The 9,634-nt window shown below is 35.4% G+C and overlaps 1 long non-coding RNA gene across 1 annotated transcript; it reads right to left on the bottom strand.

Annotated features, from left to right (window-relative positions):
* Positions 1-1,690: 1,690 nt before the first annotated feature.
* Positions 1,691-6,980, bottom strand: LOC131600149 (uncharacterized). Its single transcript, XR_009283035.1, has 3 exons — positions 5,996-6,980; positions 2,713-5,574; positions 1,691-2,586 (listed from the first exon to the last, which is right to left on the bottom strand). It is a non-coding gene; the product is annotated as an uncharacterized LOC131600149 (long non-coding RNA).
* Between the last annotated feature and the right edge of the window lie 2,654 nt (positions 6,981-9,634).

Here is a 9,634-nt window from a genome sequence, read left to right as displayed (position 1 = left end):
TTCTTCAATCTTCTTTCTACTTCAGCAGCAATTTGTTCTTCCATCTTAACTACATGATCAGCAAGTTTCAAATCAATTTTTCCTTCTGGTTGGCTCATTGCGTGATCATATAACTCAATGTGCTCGTTAGCGGCAATAGCTTCTATGATCCTCTTGATACCAGTGGCTGTCGAAAAATTAGTTGAGCCACCGGCAGCAGTATCGATAATCTATTTGGTCTTGACTTGGAGACCATTAACAAAAGTCGGCATTTTCTCGGTTGGGTCCATGTTATGAGTGGGACAAGCCACCAAACACCTCTTGAACCTTTTATATGCATCTCCCAGTGATTCCCCTTCGTTCTGGTTGAAATTCACAATATCATATCTTTTTCGAATAAAGACTGAAGCAGGGAAGTACTCATTAAGGAAAGCTGTTTCCATCTGTTGCCCTGTTGTGATGCTTCCAACTGGAAGTGAGTAAAACCATTCTTCCGCATCTTTGGACAAAGTAAAAGGGAACATCACGAGTCTCTTGGCTTCTTCAGAATGGCCTTCTATCTTTAATGATGTTGTTGTGGTGAGGAATCTCTGTGGATGCTTATTTGCATCTTCATTGATTCTTCCAGCAAACGGCTTGCTCTCTAATTGTCGGATAGTTGAAGAATGTAGTTGGAAGTGTGCTACATTGACCGGTTGATTTACGATGGTCATTCTTCCAAGCGATGCATTAGCCCTTCCATAATCTCCTAGAAGCCTCTCTGGAGGAGGTGGATCAGCTGCCATAGTTTCAGGCTCAGATTCTGACTGTTCGGATGGAGTAGATAGTTTTTCTTCGTCTTCCGATTCTGAAACTATAGGTGATTCTTCTTTTGAAGCCAGTCTTTTCCGTTTAACTTCTCGAAGTCGTGTTCACAATAATCTTTCTGGTTCTGCGTCAAAAAGAAGTTTAGCTGAGGCCTTACCTCGCATACAAGATTAGACAATGATTAGTTAGGAGTAAAATAGAGTAAAAATAAAATAAAAATAAAAATTTCAGAAAAAAATAAAATTTTAATTGCAGAGCAATAAAATTTTAATTGACTAAATAATGACTTATATTTTGGCAATCCCCGGCAACGGTGCCAAAAACTTGATCAGAAAAATAGCAAGTGTATTATTTTCACAGTGTAGTTATAATGGGTTTTACCCCAAGTATCGATCACAAGGATTGCGTAGGAAATACAAGTTATTATATGAAGTCAATTAAACAAAAACACATATGGGTGTTGTTTTAAATGATTAACGAAATGGATTAAAACACTATATAGAAGCTGAAATTAAAGTTGAGCTTTCGATATAAATTTAGAGTAATGCCAAGGTAGGTGTATGATCAGCCTTATAATGACTCTGTAAAAAGATCTCTTTAACAAGTTCATATGATGCAACTATTTGTTTTTAAGGGTGTTTTCCTAAGTCCTTAGTGAAAACCTCTTGGTTTGCAATCTAATGCCTAAGTCCTTAGAAACATAGGTTTGTAAACCAAGGATGTCAATAATCAAGAATATTCAAATAACCTCATTGTATCCCTAGTCCTAGGTGATATTATCAGATTCAATTGCCTAAAAACCTTAACAATTGTAGTCCTACAAATTGTTAACCATAAATCAATCTTGTTTGTCCGACAAAGAAAGCATAAAAACACTAGACAATCGAATTGCATAATACGAGTACTTGATTAAAGAAATACGGAAATCATAGTCATTACAATTCTAATCAGGGACACCCCCTGGCATTGGGGGGTTTAGCCTCTCATAATATTCAAGAAACCAAAATTAAAGAGTTTAGACATTACAAAAATTAGGAGAACTCTGATCTTCAATGGTGTCCACCGTTGAATCTCTTCGTCTTCCAAAACTTTGATAACGCTATCTTGCCCTCTTCTAGAATTCTATCGTACGATCAAAAGTGTCTTCTCCTTGTCTCTCAATCCTCTTTTAATCCCTCTAGGTTTTCAGATCTCAGCCGGAATACCCAAATTGCCCCCGGAACTTTAAAATTGTACAAGTTAAAAAATCAGAAATTCAGTTCGCAACGCTGACACGACCGTGTCACATGACACGGGCAGACCGTGTCAGCTTCTGGTCTTGGGAAGGAGGATTCTTCAGAAGGCCTGACCCGACCGTGTCAGGCGACATGGTCCGACCGTGTCCGCCACTGCCTCCTTGCTCATTTTTGCTTCTTGCTTCCTTTTTGCGCACCTTTTGGACATGCGAACTTCCATCAATCTGAAGCTAACCTGAAACCATTACCAAACGAGATCAAAAGCACCTAATTGACAATGAAAATGGCACAAAAACAAATTGCAAACAAATAAACTACAACTAGAAAATTAAAGAAAACAATTGAATACAAACACAAAGTGTTACAAACATGACGATCGTGTGTCGAATTGATGATGAAATTGAGTGTAAAATGGTGACCGATCACAACCCCAAACTTATCTCATTGCTTGTCCTCAAGCGATGCAAGCGAGTAAAAAAATGTCACCTTGAATTTCTTTTTGTACCACATCATAGGCGATATCATTCGCAACTTGAATCTCTTCCTTGAGTCAGCTATAACAGAACTACATATCGTCATCCATATACAAAGCGGCATCATGCAGAGGAAGAAGGAAGAAAAATAAAGAGAGAAGAAAGAAGAAAAAGAGAGAGTAAGTGGAAGAGAAACAATTTTAAAAAATTAAACTCACTTATTCATTCGATAAAACAATCAATTCGGCATTTCAATTGAAATCCTGCATAAACCTACATCAAAATCAGGTCACAGCTTATCCAAACAGAATTTAACAAATCATTCAAAGTAATAACAAACACCAATGCATCATCAAAAACTGCATCGGCGATGGATCTTTCCCCTTCCACGTGAGCTAACACCATGAAAACTGAAACGTTGAAAATTAAATCAAAATCAAACTTGAAAGAGAGAGAAGACGAAGAAATCAGAAAGAAATGAGAGAGTTATGAAAATCTTATTAGTGGTCTATATTGTTGAAATCTAAGATTTATACAACATAAAAGCGAATTGTAAATAGGTGCACGTATGAACCATTAGCTTAATCGGAGAAAACCAAATTGAAACATACCACGACATGAAATTCAAAGCATAAACAAAATCAAAATACTACAAAGAACCGATCAATCCGCATAATCTCAGATAAATATTATTAATGAAATTATGTAACTAAAATTTGGATCTCCTTAATTTGTAAGTTAGCTACCTCATTGGACCTAACATTAAAAATATGAATAGTTTTCCATTCCAACTGCGATGATCCATAAGAATATCGGTAACAAACTTCCATAATAGAAAACTAACCTCATAACACCTTCAATCTTGAATCAATTCTCTTCCATTCTCCACCAATCTTCAATCATTATAACAAACATGGTGGCCTACTAATTTATTCGAAAAATAAAACTAAATTAAGCAACATTAATACACCTAAATCAGATTTAAATGGAGAATATAAAGCAGAAAGTTTGAGAGAGAAGAAGAGAGATTAAAGAGAAAATAGCATAAACTCAGAAAGATCTCACCCAGCTTTGCCGATTCAAAGTTGTTTCAACTATACATTCATCATCAAACATTCAAAATCGAACACCACATGTGCAAACGCGAATGAAACTTCTCAGAAACATCATCAAACCGTGTTCATTGCACAACACAGAAAAATAATAACATACAAAAATGAAAGCAGAAGCCAATCGGAATCGCGGACACGCCAAAGAACATGAATGGAGGCGGAAAAACATGAATGAATCGTGAAAGAAGAAGAATAATGGGGCTGCAATAACATTTTTTGGAACGGTTTTGGAATTTGGAAGAGGATGGATTTAAGGGCAGTTATAAGGATAGTGGAAATTGAAGAACAGAAGGATGTAACTGCCGAATAATAGTGGAAGAAGAAGTTAATTTTAAGGATGCTGATGTGGAAAATTGAGAGAGCATTTGCTGATGTGGAATGCTTGATGATTGAGGAAAAGGGAGACTTTTTTTATATGATAGAAGATTCATTGTAGTGACCTAATAGCTCTTGGAATTAAACGGTACGCTCATTAATTCGAGCATTTCGAGATTGGACATTGTTGTTGTTATAATTATTTGATATTTGCTATATGTGTATAATGTATTCGCCCCTAAACCTTAAATCCCAATACCTTTAAATGAAAGATAAAATACATGATGGAAAGTGTAATACGGTGAACTGACTTTTATAATCGAAAATGTCGCGGATAGCAAGAGTCGCCACCGACTTTTATTTTATCCAAATATATCAGAAAGGGTAAAAGAACAGGAAAAACCTTTTAAATAAAAACTGAGTTCGGGGGGTAATTTATGCAAAGGGAAGGTGTAAGGCACCCTTTGCATCCATGGTTTTCCATGGGCTCTTAATTTCTTTGCTCTTTTGAAGGAAGAAAGTGTAGAAAAGAAATAAGACTTTAGTTTGTAAATAAGCGTAGCATTTTGAAGTTTTATGGGAAAGATTATGAAAAGATTTTTAGAGCAAGGCAAAGCAACTAGGGGCAATTACCTGGTTAGATGAAAAATGTTCTTTTAGCCTTTCAAGGTGAAAGGGTCTATCCATGCCATAAGAGGGCAGGAAGCCTTTCATTTGGAGGTTGAAGGATCGTCGCAATGTCGTTCACCATAAGACTGTCCCATGTCATAGAGAGACAGGTAGTCTAAGGGAAGGACCAGAATAACCTTTCATAGGCAGCCAGAGGATACCTCAGCCTTTTCGTAGGCAACTTCCGAGGGTCGAGGTCATATTGGTGTATCGAAGGCAGCATCATTAGGGTCTTATGACTTTTGTATTTATCGAGGCAACATGGCTGGGGTATCCTCATATTCGAGGGACATGGCTATTCTGCAAAAAATACACAAGGCAACAAGGCAACAGGCAGCAAAGAGGTTACCCAAAAAGTGTGCGTGGGTGCAACAATCACGTGATCGATTCAGATATTTATCTTGTAATTAGGTGATTCTAATTCAATTAAATGGTTTTCACTCCCTAGGGTTACTAACCACATCAATTAATATAAACAGTAACAATAGCAATATGGGGAAGGGGAAAAAGAAACCAGCGAATTCATAGCGCAATAGGGTTTGGCATAAGTAATAATAATAATAAGAAAATAAAAAAGGTGAATTTCAGGGTTACCGAACACTCGAGCTCTGACTGGCTGACTGACCCTGAAAATTGGAAAAGGAAAAATAAACGCGAAGGGGTGAGTGCATTATCAATTCACTGACAATCAAGGCTAACCCTAATTAAATAAAAAAGGCAAAAAGAAAACAAAAACATAGAAAAGACTTAGCTTTTGATTTGATCTGATATGGTTGGCAGTCTCGGGGTAGCCTCGTGTTTAACCCTGAAAAATGGGTAAAAATAAAGGCAGACAGAAAAAGACGTGAGTGTAGGCGGAGTTCATTATATTTGAAGGTAAACCCTAATTTTAAATAAAATAACAAATATTTAAATAAGGGTTAAATCGGGACTTAGCTTCGTAATGGGCGTGGCGCGTAGTCGGAAGAAAGCCTGTTGCTAACCCTGCAAAATGCACAAAGAAATATTTTTCTTAGTGTAGGTGCGATCTTCGTAAACCCTGATTAGGGAACAAGTTAGCCATACTTAATAGAATAATAAACTAATTGAAATAATACCAAAGTTACGGAGAAAAATCGAGAGTTCGAATCAATATATCGATTAAATAATTATTGGACGTAATCCTAATTATTTAATTGACAAAACAGTTCATTTGAAAATAATTTTGAATTTTAAATAATAATCATAAAATAATTATGAATAAATTTGTGAAAATTCGAACCTTCAATAAAATTTATACATCTATTATAACAACCCAATTTATTGAAGTAAATAAATATAAAAGAAATAATAATTATAATAGTAGAAAGAAAATAAAAAAACAATTATGTAAGTGAAATTAAAAAAAAATAGAAGAAAGACTTACCTCATTTTCATATGCGTTGGATCTTTGCTGAGGGAGATCCTATGGCCTGGATGTGAGGTACAGTGTGTTCCTTCGCGCGGGAGACACATGCAATCTGCAAAGAAATATTTTGGAAACAACAATACAAAACCTGGGGATCAAACCCAGGTTATCTCATTCACTAACAAAAGCGCATAACCACACGCGCTGCAGCGACTTCATGTTAGTTTAATAGCCACAAACTTTATTATATAAAAAAATCGTGACTTAAAATTTCAAAAAGAACCATGCGCGCGCCATCTGCAAAATATCATCTTCTTCGTCCTTCAATTTTGTTGGAAACAGAACCAACCTTTTACCTACAGTCACCATCCGTGGCTATAGCCCTACCTTGCTCAAACCTGTAATTTAACACCAAAAAATGCCAAACGACAGCCCAGATCAAACCTACCCGAACTCCCGACCCCATTGACACTCTTAATTCGGCCTGAAACTGACCTTATCCATAATTCCCAATTTAAGAAGCACAAAACCCTAATCATGGTGTATAGTGATTCTTGCATCAAAACAAAATCAAATTATCCAGATATGTTTTATGCATCTCGAATATTAATAATACACAACCAAACGACATTCATAATGCATTCAAGGCTATAATCAAAGTTAAAACAAAACTGACCAAAACGATGAATATGTGAGTGCGATTCGGGGTGCTTCACTGCCAGAGAGTGATTGGGATCGATTCAGAATGCAAAGAGGAATCTCGTTTGATGCTTGGAGCTGCCTGAATTGGTCTGAAACTTTGTCTGCTCGGTAGCCCTGTTTTCACGATTTTTTGAAGCTTGGAGTGGGGTTTCTTTTGCAGCGAATCCTTGAATTTTGTCTAAATTACTTTAAGTATATATAGAGCATGAATTAGGTTGAAAATCTTGATCAAAATCCAATGATTTAGATGATTGAGCCTTTGATTGGAATAAGGATATTCTTTGATTGAAATCTTCCTATCTTGCTCATATTTCTCCAATCAAGCCTTCTACGAATCTTTTAATCAAATATGAGATTTGGCCTTTTGATTTGAATGGAAAACTATTCTCATGAATAAAATCTAATTATCTTATATTTACTTAATTTATCTATTATTTAAAAGAATAAAAATTCAAATAAATAAAAAATAAATGTCACAAAAATAAAATAATTGATTTAAAAATCTTTATTCAGCTCATTGGTTTGTTTGGAATCCAAAAAATAGGCCCAATGGTTTAAAACATCAAAATTCACCGCTTTGTATTAGGTGCATTTTCTCAAGATCGAACAACTAGCGCAAGCCATAACTCCTTCAAATTTTATCATATGGAAGTGTTCTAGGACTTTTTTGAAAGCTTGAAGAGTCCTCTAACCAGCCTTTTTGGTCTCATCTCAATTGAGTCTACCATGTTCAAGTTATGAGCTTTGAGAAAAAATGACTTTTTGCGATCTTTTAGAAGGACCTGTAATGTTTTGGCTCATATCTCTCAAATGGTGCATTTTTGGCCTTGGCTTGTGAGAGACAAAGTTGTAGAGAATTCAATTTCCTTCAAGATAGGCTTTGGTTGGGAAATTTCTGATGTTCCATGTGAAAGTTATGGCTGGTCAAAGTTCCGTTGACTTTCTCCTATAAAAACCCTAATCTAGCAACTTTTGAATTTCTTGATTTCTGATCTTTCCTTGATGAACCATGATCAATCCTTGATCAGATGGTGAATGATACTTCATGATGAGGATGTTGACCAAAAATTAGAAGTTTTGACTGTGGTTTGACCATAGTTTGACTTTTAGGTCAACTAGTCGATTATTGATCGTTTGGGCCGTTGAATGAGAAGTTTTTTGAATCAAAGCTTGAAAATTGGCATGAGGATCCTTTGAGTCATATGAGAGGCCATGGGGTCAATTTAAGGCATTAGAAGTTGATTTTCCTTGAGAAGAACAAAACCCTGGTTGGAGGGTAGGTGATTAGGAGAGTGTGCATGCAATCAAGTCGTATGCTTTTGACATTCAGCTGAGTTTAAATATGAAAATACGGTGGGGAAATTTTGGGGTATGACAGAAAGAGTTTTGTTAGACTATTCAATTATCTCTGTCTTATTGTGTTATGTTAATTGTGGTTGTAGTGTGTTATGTTATCTTTCAAACTTTTAGGATGGAGTTTTAAATATTCTACAATCCTAAACTATTAACTTTTGAATGGAGTATTAATATAGTATTTGTAATTATACTAATGAACAAAGAGTGTGAATTGTGACATGTAAAGTTTGCTAGTGAACAAGAGGAATTCCATTGAAGCCAAATTGTGATAGTAGAGATGTGGCAAATCCACCGATCTGTGTACATTATCTTTAGATATAAACTATGATTTGAAAAAAATGCAAGTAAAGTACAAACAAAAAATTTAGAAATAGCACTTTTTCTCTTAATAAGTTTCCATAACATCATTTTTCTTGATACTTCTTGATAATGTTGGCTTGTCGATTTGTTTTCCATAATTTCTAACCTAAAGCACTTTTACTGTTAAGAAAATACACTCTTTATTTATTTACTATTGGTTTGTTGCTAACTGGTTGTTTGTTTCCTTTATTGGTCTTAGGGTCTTCTTCTAGTGGGAGACTTTGAAACAGTGCCTGTGATTGCTTAACTATATCTGTTAAAGCCAGAGGAAGCCAAACTTGTGTAAGATATTTGACTTTGTTTTTAATTTTTTTCAATTTTAGAGAATAGTGTGTAGTTTTTTAAATCCAGGGAATCCTCTCTGCATCAGAAAGAATTTCATGCTGACTGAAATGTGTGAAACAATATGTTTGTTATATTTTTAAAGTATAAAATGTATGGCTGCCAGTTATTAGTGATTTCTTCGAAATTGGTCGAATGAACTACCCCAGAATATGATTTGTAAGATACTTAATGCCATTTATTTTTTATATGCATATTTGTGAAGATTCAACTAGAATTGTATCAATTTTAGTCAACTATATCTTTGTCGGCTCTATGTTGCGTTGCATGTCTTAGTTTTTTGAGAGAAAATTATACTACTGACAGTAAGAATAACAATATATAAAAATGGGTTAATACTTATTATCCCCCTGCCAGATAGGCGCCTTTTTAAAACCCCCCTGCAAAAAAAAAATTTGCTTGGATTCCCCTAACATTTGAAGATTCTCTCATTTCTTAGCTTTATCATATATTCGATGTTGAAGAAGTCACAGAGGATAAGCCGTGGTTTTATGATATCAAACTTTTTCTACAAAGACAAGAGTACCCACCTGGGGCATCTAGCAAAGACAGAAGAACTTTGAGAATATTGTTTGGTAATTTCTTCCTAACTGGGGATGTACTCTACAAAATAAACTTTGTCATGGTGTTGCTCAGATGAGTGGATAGACAAGAAGAAAACCTGTTAATGCAAAAAATTCATGAAGGATCTTTTGGCACTCACGTCAATGGACATGCAATGACTAGAAAAATGTTAAGAGCGGGTTACTATTGGATTACAATGGAATATGACTGCTACAAATATGTGAAGAGGTGCCACAAGTTCCAGATCTAAGCTGAAAAGATCCATGTGCCTCCAATGCTACTCAATGTCATCTTGGTTGCCATTGATTACTTCACCATATGGATCGAAGTTGC

This window comes from Vicia villosa, linkage group LG4 (assembly GCF_029867415.1).
Source record: "Vicia villosa cultivar HV-30 ecotype Madison, WI linkage group LG4, Vvil1.0, whole genome shotgun sequence".
NCBI lineage: Eukaryota > Viridiplantae > Streptophyta > Magnoliopsida > Fabales > Fabaceae > Vicia > Vicia villosa.
This window is presented reverse-complemented; position numbering and strand designations above follow the sequence as displayed.